General features: G+C 46.9%; 1 protein-coding gene across 2 annotated transcripts in view; it reads right to left on the bottom strand.

Moving 5' to 3' along the window:
• The window catches only part of SLC2A9 (solute carrier family 2 member 9), a 304,495-nt gene that overhangs the window by 231,720 nt on the left and 57,176 nt on the right, over positions 1-15,599 (bottom strand). For both annotated transcript variants that reach the window (XM_039911938.1, XM_039911939.1), the window contains one exon: positions 2,274-2,369. The gene's annotated coding sequence lies outside the window, so the exon portion shown is untranslated. The remainder of the gene's footprint in view (positions 1-2,273; positions 2,370-15,599) is intronic.

The raw sequence follows: 15,599 nt of genomic DNA, 5'->3' as shown, positions 1-15,599 counted from the left end.
ATACTATTGAATGAATGAATGAATGCTCTGCACATAGTAAGCGCTTAACAAATACCAACCTTATTACTTCTTCTATCACTATGACTACCACCACCACCCACCAGCAGCAGTATTTATCGAACATTCGCTACACTCAGAGCACTATGCAAGGTATTTGCAGAAAGTTATAGAGGAGAAACAAAATATTTTTAGCTACGAGGAGCTGACGCTAATTAAGACAGGACAAAGACACAAGATCAACCGAGAAACATAGGCACGAAGGACGGAACCGGACCAAAGAAACTGATAAACAAGACACATAACAAGAGATGGAGACATTTTAAAGAGGCTTGCCTGTGGATAGTTTGGAAATTATCCTGGGATTCTTTTTATTTTGCCCTAGGTTGTGGCACTTCATTAAATCGAGGAGTTCTTTTTTGTGAATATACTGTGAAAATAGGAACACCCGAAAGATCTGGTCAGTCTTGTTAACGGGTCCCTAAACTCAATTTGTGTTCTCCTAATGCGTTTCATTGCTTTTGCCCCTTCCCGAAATGCTTTCCTCAGCTTTCTGAAGTCTTGGAGGCATTCTAATCCCGGCTCCACCACCTGTCAGCTGTGTGACTTTGGGTAAATCACTTCACTTCTCAGTGCCTCAGTTACCTCATCTTTAAAATAGGGATTAAGACTGAGCCTCACTTGGGACAACCTGATTACCCTGTATCTACCCCAGCGTTTAGAACAGTGCTTGGCACAGAGTAAGCGCATAACAAATACCAACATTACTATTCAAGAAAAATCAGGCTGGAAGGTCCAGGAGAAGGAGGGAGCCATGATGCAGGCAACAAGTTTCTTTTGATCATTTTTAAATGAGCACTGAAGGCAGTTTACAGAGTATGTGGGTCTGAATATCTCAATCTCTGTCAGTCAACTGAATTTATTGTGCGCTTACTGTGTGAAGAACACTGTACTAAGTGCTTGGGAGAGTACGATATAACAATATAACATACACGTTCTCTGCCCACAGTGAGCTTACAGTGTAGAAGGGGAGAAAGACATTAATATAAATAAAATACATTACAGACATGTACAAAAGTGTTGTGGGGCTGGGGGCAGAGGGGCTGAATAAAGGGATCAAGTCAGGGCAATGCAAAATGGAGTGGGAGAAGAGGAAAGGGACTTAGTCGGGGAAGGCCTCTTGGAAGAGATGTGCCATCAATAAGGCTTTAAAGGAGGGGACAGCGATTATCTGTAGGATATGAGGAGGGACGGCGTTCCAGGCCAGAGGCAGGAGATGGGTGAGGGGTCGGCTGTGAGATGGACGAGATCGAGGTTGGCATTAGAGGAGTGAAGTGTGAGGGCTGAGTTGTAGTAGGAGAGTAGCAAGGTGAGGAAGGAGTGGGCTAGGTGATTGACTGCTTTAATTCTCTCTTTGGCAGGGTGGCGGGATTGGAAGACACTAGTTTCTCTTGACCACATAGTGGGGGGAAGGTACCCTGACACCACCTTCCGCACTATGCTCACTTCCACCGATGATTTTGCATGATGGAGAGAATCGTCTTTGTCCACACCCTGGCTGCCTGGCCATTTGACAGGCGGGAAGAGTTGTGGTCCCCTAGACCCAGCTGTCAATCAACAGCAAATGATGATTTTACAGCCTCGAGTCAGGAACCCCCAAAACACACAGTCCTTTATCCCTCCACTCAACAGGACATTTATCACCCAGTAGGACGGAGGGTCCTCAGACTTAGTTCCCAAAATGCAGATTCTCACTTGGACAGCTGTTGACTTTGATCACCCACCCTTGCACAAACAGGAGCTTATTACATAAAAATCCCTTTTCCCCCACTCCTGGGGATGAGGATTCTGGTTCTATGGCATCATTTGCTGAGAGTCTCAGGGTGACTGAGAGCCTGAGAGAACCAGGTTTTCATATTCCCGTTTCCTGTCCTAAAACTTCAAAACTCTTTCGGAAAAAGATTTCCCATCATTTTACAATCTTGAATTTAGATTGATAGCAGTGTTGCAGAGTTGGGAACAACGGAGCCGGTTACCCGTTAAATAGTCTGGATTGACATTTGCATCCCTCGATTCCTGGAAATGTAACTCGGAATTCCCAAACAGATTTGGATTTCATTTACTGCCTCTGGAAATCAGCACTAGCGTTCACTCTACGTGGAAATGCGGAGTAATCATGTGGAGGGGAAAAAAAATCCATAGATCACTTGTTATCATTAAGAAAGTGGTCATGAAAAGCTCCAGAAAAGAAGAGGAAATCCATGGATGTTACTTACCACCTGCTCTGGCTCTTCCCCGTGGGTCCAAGTCTAAAGAACAATTAGGGTAAATCCCTGAGATTAAGCAGCTGCTGGTCTAATCATGTGCCAACTCTGGAAACAGAAAAGAAGAGAAAATTAATCATTGAACAGGCCACTCTCAAGTTTCTCTGATAGGGGCTTCCGATAAGTGATAAATGATTAACAGCCAATTAGCAGAAGCCAGTGATAATCTTGTTGACACAGCAATCCTGGTTAATTACATCTGAACCCCAGACTGTAGACACTCTCCTTGCCCTAGGACAAAAATTCAGAGGTCAAAGGCTTAGAGCACCTGTGGATGCCTCAAGAGGATGGAAGTCGGAAATGGACCATTCCCTACAGGAACATGACATTCTCCAAGGGATTTTTACTCTGAAGGTTGTGTACAATGAACAACAAAACCGCTAAGGAAGGTACCATTAATCTGTCCATCAGTGGTATTTACTGAGTGCTTACTTTGTGCAGAATAATGTGCCAAGTGCTTGGGAGAAGACAAAACAACAGAGTTGGTAGACACATTCCCTACCCTTATAGTTTAAAGAGGAAGAGACACATTAATATAAAAAATAATTTATAGATATGTACAAAAGTGCTGTGGGGTTGAGGGTGGGGTGAAATTCAGATGCCCAATGGGCAGAGAAGGAGCATGGCATAGTGGATAGAACCCAGGTCTGGGAGTCAGGAGGACCTGGGCTTTAATCCCAGCTCTACCACTTGTCAGCTGTGTGCCCTTGGCCAAGTCACTTCCCTTTCTGGGCTTCAGTTATCTCATCTGTAAAATGGGGACTGAGACTGTGAGCGTCACGTGGGACACAGACTGTGTCATCCAACTCGATTTGCTTGTATCCACCCCAGCGCATAGAATGGTGCCTGACACATAGCAAGCACTTAATGAATACCATTATTATTATTATTTTTTTTATTAGAGATTCAGAGGATCTGTATTCAAAGAGTGAAGTGTGCAGACTGGGGTATAAGTGGGAGGTGAGTGAGAACAGGCAGGAGGAAGAGAGATGATTGAGTGACTTATAGCAATTGATAAGGAGTTAGTCTCTGATGTAGAGATGGATGGGCAACCATTGGATGGCCTAGAGGAGTGGAGATTAGAACCCAGGTCCTTCTGACTCCCAATCCTCGGCTCTTTACAGGGGTCAACTCGGCTTCTCCAGGTTCTGGTCTGTCTTCCTGTAGAGCGTCATCACGTGCTAATTCGGGCTTTCCTGGGGGCTTCTCCCATTCCCCCTGACTCACTGGGAAAGGGGGAGAACTCGACTTCCATCTCATTCCCTATGTTGCTTCACACCATCCCACCTCCCTAATCCCTCTCTTTCAAGCCCAAATCATCTGCCTTTACCACTCACTCCAATTTCTAGGCACTGTCACCTCCCAGGTCCCACCTCCAACTTTCGGAACCACTTTGATCCTTTTCTCAGATTCTTTCTTCTATTCTCCATCCCTACATTGATCCTGTGGAATTTCAATAACCACGTGCATGATCCCAGTGATCCTTCCACTGTCCATCTCCTCTATTCCGATGACCTCCTGCTCCACCCCTACCCCCGCCTCCCACATGCTCACCAATTTGGGCATACACCTGATTTTATAATCTCCAGTGACTGCTCAATCTCTACCCTCACCAATTCTCAAATTCCTCTATCAGACCACAACCTCCTCACCTGGTCTCTTTCCCACACACCCACCACCACAAATCTTTCTTTTCCCCACACAGAGACATCTGGTCTTTTGACCCCCTCCAATATTTTACAGTCATCCTTCCCCATTTGGTTTCCAGACCCAAACAACCTTCTCCTGACACACATCAATGTCCTCATTCATTCAATTGTATTTATTGAGTGCTTACTATGTGCAAAGCACTGGACTAAGCACTTGGGAAAATACAACACAGCAGTAAAGAGAGACAATCCCTGCCCACAATGAGCTCACAGTCTGCGGGGTGGGGAGATGGACATCAATACAAGTAAACGGTCATCAATATAAAATAAAATGACAGACATATACATAAATGCTGTGGGGCGGGGAGAAGGGGGGAAGATCAAAGGGAGCGAGTCAGGGAGACACGGAAGGGAGCGGGAGATGGGGAAAAGTGGGGCTTAGTCTGGGAAGGCCTCGTGGAGACGTGCCTTCAGTAAGGCTTTGAAGGGCTGGGAGAGTGATTGTCTGGTGGAATTGAGGATGGAGGGAGTTCCAGGCCAGAGGTAGGACATGGGCCAGGGGTCAGCAGCAAGCTCCCTCAAACACCACCCTTTCCACTGAACTGAATCCCCTTGCTCCCTGGTCCCTCCACCAGTCTGGTACCACTTACTCACAACCCTGGATCACCTCCGCGGTACACTTCCTCCTCTCATTCCTTCATTCATTCAATCATATTTATTGAGTGCTTATTATATGCAGAGCACTGTACTAAGCGTTTGGATCATTCCTCTCCCAACTTCTAGAGCGCTGTCTCAAATTCCTCCCCTCCAATTCTCTCCTGGACCCTTGCCAATGTGGCTTCCATCCCCTTCACTTCACAGAAAGTGCCCTCTCAAAGGTCACTAATAAGCTTCTTCTTGCCAAATCCAACAGCTTCTACTCCATCCTGAACTTCCTCACCCTCTCAGCCGCCTTCGACAGTCTGGACCACCCCTTTCTCCTGGAAACATTATCCAACCTTGGCTTCACTGACTCTGTCCTCTCCTGGTTCTCCTCTTATCCCTCATTCTCATTCTCCTTCTTGGGCTCTTCCTCTGCCTCTCACCCACTAACTGTGGGGTGTCCCTCAAGGTTCAGTTCTCGGTCCCCTTCTGTTTTCCCTCTACACTCATTCCCTTGGAGAACTCATTCACTCCGATGGCTTCAACTACCATCTCTATACAGAAGATACCCAAATCTACATCTCCTCCCCCATCTCTCTCCCTCTCTCCCGGCTTGTATCTCCTCCTGCCTTCAAGACCTCTCTATTTGGATGTCCCCCATCATCTCATACTTAACATGTCCTAAAGAGAGCTCCTTATCTTCCCACCCAAACCCTGTCTTCTCCTGACTTTCCCACCACTGTCGATGGCACCACCGTGCATGCCATCTCACTCTTCACCTTGGCATTATACTTGATTCCTCTCTCTCATTCAACACACTTACTCAATCTGTCACCAAATCCTGTGGGTCCCACAACATCACTAAAACCTGCCCTTTCCTCTTCATCCAAACTGCTACCAAGTTAACACAATCACTCATTCTATCCTGCCTAGATTACTGCATCAGCCGCCTTTCTGACCACCCAACCTCCTGCCTTTCCCCATTCCGGTCCATACTTCACTCCACGCTCGGTTTATCTTTCTACAAAAACGTTCAGGACATGTCACCCACCTCCTCAAAAATCTCCAGTGTTGCCTATCCACCTCCATATCAAACAGAATTTCCTCACCATTGGCTTTAAAGCTCTCCATCACCTTGCCCCCTCCTACCTCACCTCACTTCTCTCCTGCAACCCAGCCCACATACTTTGCTCCTCTGGTGCTAAACTTCTCACTGGGCCTCCATCTTGTCTGTCCTGCTGCCGGCCCCTGGCCCACATCCTGCCTCTAGCCTGGAATGCCCTCCCTCCTCAAATCTGACAATGACTCTCCCCTTACTTCAAAGCCTTACTGAAGGCACCATCTCCTTCAAGAGGCCTTCCTGGACTAGGCCCCACTTTTTCTCATCTCCCACTCCCTTCTGTGTCGCCCTGACTTGCTCCCTTTGTTCTTCCCCCGTCCTAACCCCATAGTACTTACATATATATATATAGAGATAGATAGTTTTATTGATGTGTATTGATGTCTATCTCCCCCCTTCTAGACTTTGAGCTCACTGTGGGCAGTGATGTCACTGTTTATTGTTGTATTGTACTTTCCCAAGCACTAAGTACAGTGCTCTGCACACAGTAAGTGCTTAATAAATATGACTGAATGAATGAATATAATACAACAGTAAACAGACACAGTCCCTGCCCACAATGAGCTAACAATCTAGAGGGGGGAGACAGAAATTAATATAAATAAATGAATTAGAGATATGGACATAAGTGCTGTGGGACTGTGAGGGGGAGAGAACACAGGGAGCAAATCAGAGTGATGCAATAGGGAATAGGAGAAATGGGAAGGTGGGCTTTATCTGGGAAGGCTTCTTGGAGGAGCTGTGCCTTCAATAAGGCTTTGAAAGGGAGGAGCGTGATTGTCAGATTTGAGGAGGGAGGGTGTTCCAGGCTAGAGGCAGGACGTGGGCTAGGGGTTGGTGGTGAGATAGATGAGATTGAGGCACAGTGGGAAGGTTAGCATTACAAGATGCCAGTGGAAGATGCCAGACAACGTATGTGGGCTAGGTTGTAGAAAGAGAGTGGCGAGGTGAGGTAAGAGAGGACAAGATGGTGGAATTTTTGTTTGTTGCAGAGGTGGATGGGCAACCACTGGAGTTTTTTTGAGGAGCAGGGTGACATGTCCTGAACTTTTCTGTAGAAGAATGATCTAGGCAGCAGAGTGAAGTATGGACTGGAGTGGGGAGAGACAGGAGATTGGGAGGTCAGCAAGGAGGCTGATGCAGTAATCCAGGCAGGATAAGATTCATTCATTCATTCAATAGTATTTATTGAGCGCTTACTATGTGCAGAGCACTGTACTAAGCGCTTGGGATGAACAAGTCGGCAACAGATAGAGACAGTCCCTGCCGTTTGACGGGCTTACAGTCTAATCGGGGGAGACGGACAGACAAGAACAATGGCACTAAGATGAGTGACTGCATTCATGTGGTAGCTGTTTAGTTGGAGAGAAAAGGGCAGATTTTAGAAACGGTGTGACAGTGGGACTGACAGGATTTATGATGGATTGAATACGCGGGTTGAATGAAAGAGAGGAGTCAAGTAAAATGTCAAGATTATGGGCTTGTGAGACAGGCAAGATGGTGGTGCCAACTACAGTCAGGGGGAGGACAGGGCTTAGATGGGAAGATAGGGAGCTCTGTTTTGGACATGTTAAGTTTGAGGTGATGGGAGGACAGCCAAATAGAGATGTCTTGAAGACAAAAGGAAATGTGAGAGTGCAGAGAGAGAGAGATGAAAGCAGGAGATGTAGATTTGGGTATCATTCTCAAAGATGTGGTAGTTGAAGCCATGGGAGAGATTGAGTTCTACCAGGGAGAGGGTGTAGATGGAGAATAGAAAGGCTCTCCTGTGCCTGAGCTGCTTAGCATGTTAGTGGAAACCCTGACATCTCTCGGACCTTGTCCACTTTAAATTCATTCTCGTCTGCTTCAATTCAGCCCTCTCTAACAACCCCATGGCTCCCACCAGCTCCTTCTCTCCAAACTTCTTTAGAGAAGTTTACACAAACTGTCACCACTTCCTGTCTTCAATCCCCTCCAATTTAGCTTCTGCCCACTTCACTCCACAGAAACTGCCCTAAGGTAAACTGTGACCTCCTTCTTACCAAATATGAAAGTCTCTACTGTAGCCTAGACTGTGAGCCCGTCAAAGGGCAGGGACTGTCTCTGTTACCGATTTGTACATTCCAAGTGCTTAGTACAGTGCTCTGCATATAGTAAGCGCTCAATAAATACTACTGAATGAATGAATAGATGCCTTTGTCACTGTAGACCACCCCCTTCTCTTTGAAATATTGGTTTTCCTGACACTGTTCTCTCTTGGTTCTCCTCCTCTCTCTCTTTTTTCAGTTTCTTATGCTGACTCGTCCTCTGCCTCCCACCTTCAGACAGTGGGAATCCCTCAAGCCTCACGTCTAGGTCCCTTTCTAGTCTCTCTCTACACCCACTCCCTTGGAGAACTCATTAGCTCCCAATTAGGCTTCAATTAACATCTCTATGCAGATGATTCCCAAATCTAACCTCCAGCCCTGACGGCTCTTCTTCCCTGAAATCTCACATTTCCTCCTCCTGGGAACACAGACACTTCAAATTAAACATGTCCAAAACACAACTCCATATCTTCCCTCCCAATCCCTGTCCTCTCCCAGTCTTTCCTATTACTGAAGACAATACTACTCTCCTCCCTATCTCAGAGTCCGTAATCTTGGCGTTAACCTTGACTCAATTCTCGCATTCCACCCACATATTCAATCCATCACCAAAACCTGTTGGCCCCTTCACAGCATTACTAAAATACTCCCTTTCCTCTCCATCCAAATAATAATGATCATAATTTGGGTATTTGTTAAGCACTTATTATGTGCCAAGCACTGCTCTTAGGACTGTGGTGTTTACAAAATAATTGGGTTGGACACACCTTATCCCACTTGGGGTTCACAGTCTTAATCTCTATTTTACAGATGAGGTAACTGCGGCACAGACAAGTTAAGTGACTTACCCAGACTGCTACCATGCTGATCCAAGCACTTATTCTATCCCACCTTGGCTACTGTCTGTCTTCTCACCGACCACACCCCCAGCCTTCTGTCTCTTTCCTTTGCAGTCCATATTTCACTGTGCTGCAACAATCATTTTCTTTAAAAATGTTCATTCCATGTCTCCCCATTTCTCAACAGCCTCCAATGGCTACCCTTCCACCTCCACATCAAAAAGAAACTCCTTAATATTGGCTTTAAAGCTTCAGTCGGCTTCCTCCATCCTACCAAACCTCACTAGCGTGGCTTAGTGGAAAGAGCAGAGGTTTGAGAGGTGGAGGTCGTGGGTTCTAATCCTAGCTCCATCACTTGTCAGCTGTGTGACTTTGGGCAAGCCACTTAACTGCTCTGTGCCTCAGTTACCTCATCTGGAAAATGGGATTGACACTGTGAGCCCCACGTGGAACAACCTGATTACCCCGTACCTATCCCAGCTCTTAAAACAGTGCTTGGCACATAGTAAGCACTTAACAAATACCATTATTATTATAGATATATGCACATCATTAATGAAATAAATAGAATAATAAATATGTACATATATACACAAGTTCTGTGGGGTGGGGGGGTAGAGCAGAGGGAGGGAGAAGGAGTGATGGGGATGGGAGGAGGAGCAGATGAAAAGGGGGAATCAGTCTGGGAAGGCCTCCTGGAGGAGGTGAGCTTTCAGTAGGGCTTTGCAAGGGGGAAGTGTGTTAATTTGGCAGATGTGAGGAGGGAGGGCATTCCAGGCCAGAGGTAGGACATGGGCCAGGGGTCGACGGCAGGAGAGGCAAGGACAAGGCACAAGTGAGGAGGTTAGTGGCAGAGGAGTGGAGTGTGCGGGCTGGGATGTAGGAGAGAAGGGAGGTGAGGTAGGAGGGGGCCAGGTGATGTAGAGCTTTGAAGTCAAGAGTGAGGAGCTTTTGTTTCATGTGAAGGTTGATAAGGCAACCACTGGAGGTTTTTGAGGAGTGGGGTGACATGCCCAGAGCGTTTCTGTAGAAAGATAATCTGGACAGTGGAGTGAAGTATAGACTGAAGCGGGCCGAGACAGGAGGTTGGGAGATCAGAAAGGAGGCTGATGCAGTCATCCAGTTGGGATATGACGAGTGACTGTACTAACAGGCAAACAGGCCAATCAGGCCACCAGCAGTTCCCTGGGACACAGGACAAACTGCTTTTACACACACACACACAAACACACACACACTCTCTCTCTCCCCCTTCCTCCCTTGAGCAATGCACATCTGAATTGACAATTACAATTGTCAATTACAATTTCTTGGTTTGAAGAAAACCAAGGTTATACACCGATCTATACCCACCCAAAAAACCATAAGAAACCAAAGATTTTCTTAGTAACTGGAATTTAACGCGGCTCCCAAATTCTGTTCCACGGACAGTAATACACACCCAAGAAACGTACAGCGAAACTAAAAGATAAAAGATAGAAGTGAAAAAAGATAGCATGGCTTTTTTGACTTTGACAGAATTTGGTGACCAGCTGCTGAAACTAAAAAGATGTTATAGTGTTCACCATCTCTATGGCTGCAAGATCTGAACCTACCCCCAACTGACAACAAGCAGCATGGCCTAGTGAAAAGATCAGGGACTTGGGAGGGAGAGCACCTGGGTTCTAATCCCAGCTCCATCACTGGCTGGCTGTGTGACGACAGACGAGTCCCTGAATTCTCAGTGCTTCAGTTTCCTCATCTGTTAAATGGGGACAAAATACCTGTTCTCCCTCCTTCTTAGACTGTGAGTGCCATTGTGGGTCAGGGATGGTGACCAATCTGCTTTTGGGGGTATCTACCTCAGCTCTTAGTACAGTGCTGGACACGGAGTAAGCGCTTAACAAATCCCACATTTATTTTGTCATTCTGACACCTCCAGCTCTCTGAACACTTTCACCTGTATCATATTCGGGATATTCTCTGTCAGCATCAAAGAAGAGGACAAGATCCTCTAGAGAGGGCCAGAAAGAACATTCGGCCCTCTGACCCGGAAGCAATGCCCATGGTAAGAGTTGTGCTGGGTGGGATCCCGGAGATTGATAATAACAATAATAATACTAATAATTGTGGAATTTGTTAAGCGTTAACTATGTGCCAGGCACTGTACTAACTTCTGGGGTGGATACAAGCAAATTGGGTTGAACAGAGTCTCTGTCCCACACGGGATTCACAATCTTAATCTCTATTTTACAGATAAGGGAACCGAGGGAAGGGAAGGGAGAGGAAAGGGCAGATTTTAGCAATGTTGTGAAGGTGGGACCCACAGGATTTGGTGACGGATTGAATATGTGGGTTGAAGGAGAGAGAGGTGTCAAGGATAATGCTAAGGTTACAGGCTTGTGAGATGGGAAAGATGGTGCTCAATCTACTAAGCCATGCAGCTTCTAAAGAGTGCCTTGGACAGCATGACAAAGAGTAGTAGTAATAACTATATTTATTAAGTGCTTCTTGTGTGTAGGGCACTGTATTGAGCAGAGAGAAGGTATACGCAGTTGGGAATTGGACACAATCTAATTAGGCACCAATAGAGTCTTCCTATTCAGACAGGTCAAAGGTCTGTGGAGCAATTGTAGGATCCAGATTTCCTAAGGCCGTGAGGCCACAGGCGACTCATCTGACTTTAGACTCTACAGTGTTTCCACCAGTGCTCCATGGGTGCAGTACTTGGCAAGGGACATGATGGGAGATTCTGGAATGAAGTTCTGGAATGAGGATCTGGAATGAGGTTTGGAAATGAGGTTCGGAAATGAGTTCTGGGAATGCAGGCATTCCAGGCAACGCTCACCACTCTACACCTCGCTCACCCCGATGATCTTGCCAACTAATCTGTTGCTAAAACAGAAACGCTCAGGGGTGACCTCTCCAAAATCTCCCCCTCACCTGGCCGGATCCCACTGACCCTGACATCCATTCTCTCAGCCTTCTCAGCCATCTCTCAAGAGGAGAGGTCCCATGAGAAGCAGCGTGGCTTAATGGAAAGAGCCCGGGCTTGGGAGTCAGAGGTCATGGGTTGTAATCCCGGCTCTGCCACTTATCAGCTGTGTGACTTTGGGCAAGTCACTTGACTTCTCTGTGCCTCAGTTACCTCATCTGGAAAATGGGGATTAAGACTGAGCCCCACATGGGACAACCTGATTACCCTGTATCACCCCAGCGTTTAGAACAGTGCTTTGCACATAGTAAGCGCTTAACAAATACCATAATTATTATTATCTCTTCTGGAAATCTACCCCTTACACCTGTGCCTCTCACCCCATCCCTTCACACCTTAAGAAAACACCCGAGCCCACTCTTCTTCCCTTCCTGACCATCCCCTTCAATTGTGAGAAGCAGCGTGGCTCAGTGGAAAGAGCACGGGCTTTGGAGTCAGAGGTCATGGGTTCGAATCCCAGCTCGGCCACTTGTCAGCTGTGTGACTGTGGGCAAGTCACTTGACTTCTCTGTGCCTCAGTTCCCTCATCTGTAAAATGGGGATTAACACTGTGAGCCCCACGTGGGACAACCTGATTCCCCTGTGTCTACCCCAGCACTTAGAACAGTGCTCTGCACATAGTAAGCGCTTAACAAATACCAACATTATTATCTCTCACTCTTCATCTCTCACTCTTTAATGATTCCTTCTCCTCTGCTTTCAAAAATGCCCGCGTATCCCCGTCCTCAAAAAACCTTTCCCCGACTCTACTGCACCCTTAATTTTTGTCCTTTCCCCTTCATTCCTTTCCAGTCCTAACTCCTAAAATGCACTGTTTACACCTGCTGCTTCCAACTCCCTTCTCGACCCTCTACAATACAGCTTCTGTCTCCTTCACTCAGCTGAGCCCGCTCTCTCCAATACCACCTCTTCCTCACTAAATTTAACCGACACAATTCTACCCCAATCCTCTTCGATCTCTCGGCTGCCTTTCGGGCTTTGAACCCTCCCCCCCTCCACCCGGCCCCAACACACACCAGGTAACACAATCTAAGCCTTGCTTTACTGACCCATTCATTCCTCCCTGGGGTCTCCTCCTACCCTTTGGGCCTCTCCATCTCTTTCACCAGCTCCTCCTCTGCCTACCTCCCAGCTGTGAGAGTCCTTCGAGGCTCAGTGCTGGGTCTCCCTCTATGCGACATCTACACTCACTCCCTCATGAAGCTGACCGTTACCATACCTTCAACAACCAACTCTATGCAGATAACACCCAAATTTAACTCCCCCACCCTTACCTCTCTTCTTCTCTGCAGTCTCGTATTTCCTCCTGCCTTCAGGACATCTCTATTTGGATGTCCCACCATCACTTCCAATTCAGAGTGTCCAAAACTGAACTCCTCATCTTCCCTTCCATAACCTCACCTCTATCTCACATTCCCATCACTGTTGTCAACACCACTGTCTTCCCCTTCTCTCAAGTCCAGAACCTTGGTAATATCCTCAACCCCTCTCTCTCTTTTTCATTCTCCACATCCAGCCTGTCACTAAATCATGTCAGTTCTTCCTCCATAACATCTCAAGAATCCACCCTGCCTCTCCACCTGTGCTTCCTTCAGGCATTTGTCATATCCTGCTTTCACTATTGCATCAGCCTCCTCTCCGACCTCCCTCCCTCTGGTCTCTCCCTTCTCCGGTCCATCCTTCACTCTGCCCAAAAACAATCCTGCTTCTCATATAATAACAAAAATGATAACTGTAGTATTAGTTAAATGCTTACTATGTGTCAGGCACTATACTAAGCATTGGGGTGGTTACAAGCAAAGCGGGTTGGACCCAGGCCTTGTCCCATGTGGGGCTCACAGTCTCAATCCCACTTTTACAGATGAGGTAAACATTATTGATAATAATAATAATAATGATGGTCTTTGTTAAGTGCTTATTATGCATCACTCTACCAAGCTCTGGGGTGGATACAAGCAAATCATATTGGACACTGTCCCTTATCACACAAGGGGCTCACAGCCTCAATCCCCATTTCACAGATGAAATAATAATAATAATAATAATGGTATTTGTTAAATGCTTACTATGTGCCAGGCACTGTATTAAACTCTGGGGTGGATACAAGCAAATTGTGTTGGACACAGTCCGGTGTCCAACATGGGGCTCACTGTCTCAATCCCTATTTTACAGATGGGGTAACTGAGGCCCAGAGAAGTGAAGTGACTTGCTCAAGGTCACAGAGCAGACAAGTGGCGGAGCCAGGATTAGAACCCATCACCTTCTGACTCCCAGGCCTGGGCTCTATCCACCATGCCCTGCTCCTCCGCATTCCCTCTTCTCATCCCTCCTCCCATTCCTCATCACATCAGGTAGAAACTCCTGATCATTGACTGTCACTCAATTAGCTCTGTCCCTCCTAATAATAATGATAATAATGATGGTATTTGTTAAGCACTTAATATGTGCCAAGCACTGTTCTAAATGCTGAGGTAGCTTGGCTCAGTGGAAAGAGCACGGGCTTTGGAGTCAGAGTTCATGGGTTCGAATCCAGGCTCGGCCACTTGTCAGCTGTGTGACTTTGGGCAAGTCACTTCACTTCTCGGTGCCTGAGTTACCTCATCTGTAAAATGGGGATTAAGACTGTGAGCCCCACGTGGGACAACCTGATTCCCCTGTGTCAACCCCAGTGCTTAGAACAGTGCTTGGCACATAGTAAGCGCTTAACAAATACCAACATTATTACAAGGTAATCAGGTTGTCCCACCTGGGGCTCACAGTCTTAATCCCCATTTTACAGATGAGGTATCACGCATAGAGAAATGAAGCGACTTGCCCAAAGTCACACAGCAGAGAAGTGGAGGAGCCGGGATTAGAACCTAAGTCCTCTGACTCTAAAGTCCATGCTCGTGCCAGTAAGTCATGCTGCTTCTCTAGGCCAAACTGTTCCTTTTAGTCCTACTTATCCTTGTTCCGCTCCCACTCCATCCCAGCCCACGCGCTTCATTCCTCTCGAGCCAACCTACTCACCGGGCCTCGGTTTCGTCTCGCTCACCGTCGACTTCTCCCTCACACTGCTCCCTTCTTCCCCTTCGCACCAGGCAGTCCACTGCTCTCCCCATATTCAAGGTCCCTCTGAAATCACACCTCTTCCCGGAAGCCCTCATTTCTCATCACCCCACCCTATTTTCCCACCATCTGCCACCTCAAAGTGTGTCACCTAAGTGCCTGGCTAACCACACTCCCACGGTGTGCTTCTTTACATACCTTTATATACCCACTTCCTCCTATGTGCAGCTGATATCAGAATATGTCATCTCTGCTACATTGTAATAATAATAATAACTGTGGTATCTGTTAAGTGCTTACTATGTGCCAGGCACTGTACTAAACACTGTGGTGGATACAAACAAATAAGCTTGGACACAGGCCCTGTCCTGCATGGGCCTCACAGTCTTAATCCCCATTTTACAGATGAGGGAACTGAGGCACAGAGAAGTGAAGTGACTTGCCCAAGGCAGACAAGTCTGCCCAGCAGACAAGTGGTGGAGCCGGGATTAGAATCCACGACATTCTGACTCCAGGGCCCACGCTCCATCCGCTCCGCCATGCTGCTTCCACGCCATGCTGCTGTGAGAAGCGATGTGGCTTAGTGGATAGAACATGAGCCTGGGAGTCAGAGGATCTGGGTTCTAATTCCGACTCCGTCATATGTCTGCTGTGTGACTTTGGGCAAGTTACTTACCCATCTTTAAGTCACCTAATCTTTAAAATGGAGATGAGTGTGCACCCGAGCACTTAGTACAGTGCCAGGCACAAAGTGCTAAACAAATACCACTATTATTACTACTGTACTCTCCCAAATATCTACTACAGTGCTCTGAACACAGAAATCACTCAGTAAATAGTATTGATTGATCGGCTGAGTCTCCTGATAAGGCAGGAGAATGGAGGCGCGGTAATATACCCAAGTGACTCCTCTAGATTGAGCTGAAATGGGAAAAAA

This window comes from Ornithorhynchus anatinus, chromosome 4 (genome assembly GCF_004115215.2).
Source record: "Ornithorhynchus anatinus isolate Pmale09 chromosome 4, mOrnAna1.pri.v4, whole genome shotgun sequence".
Taxonomy (NCBI): Eukaryota; Metazoa; Chordata; class Mammalia; order Monotremata; family Ornithorhynchidae; genus Ornithorhynchus; species Ornithorhynchus anatinus.
This window is presented reverse-complemented; position numbering and strand designations above follow the sequence as displayed.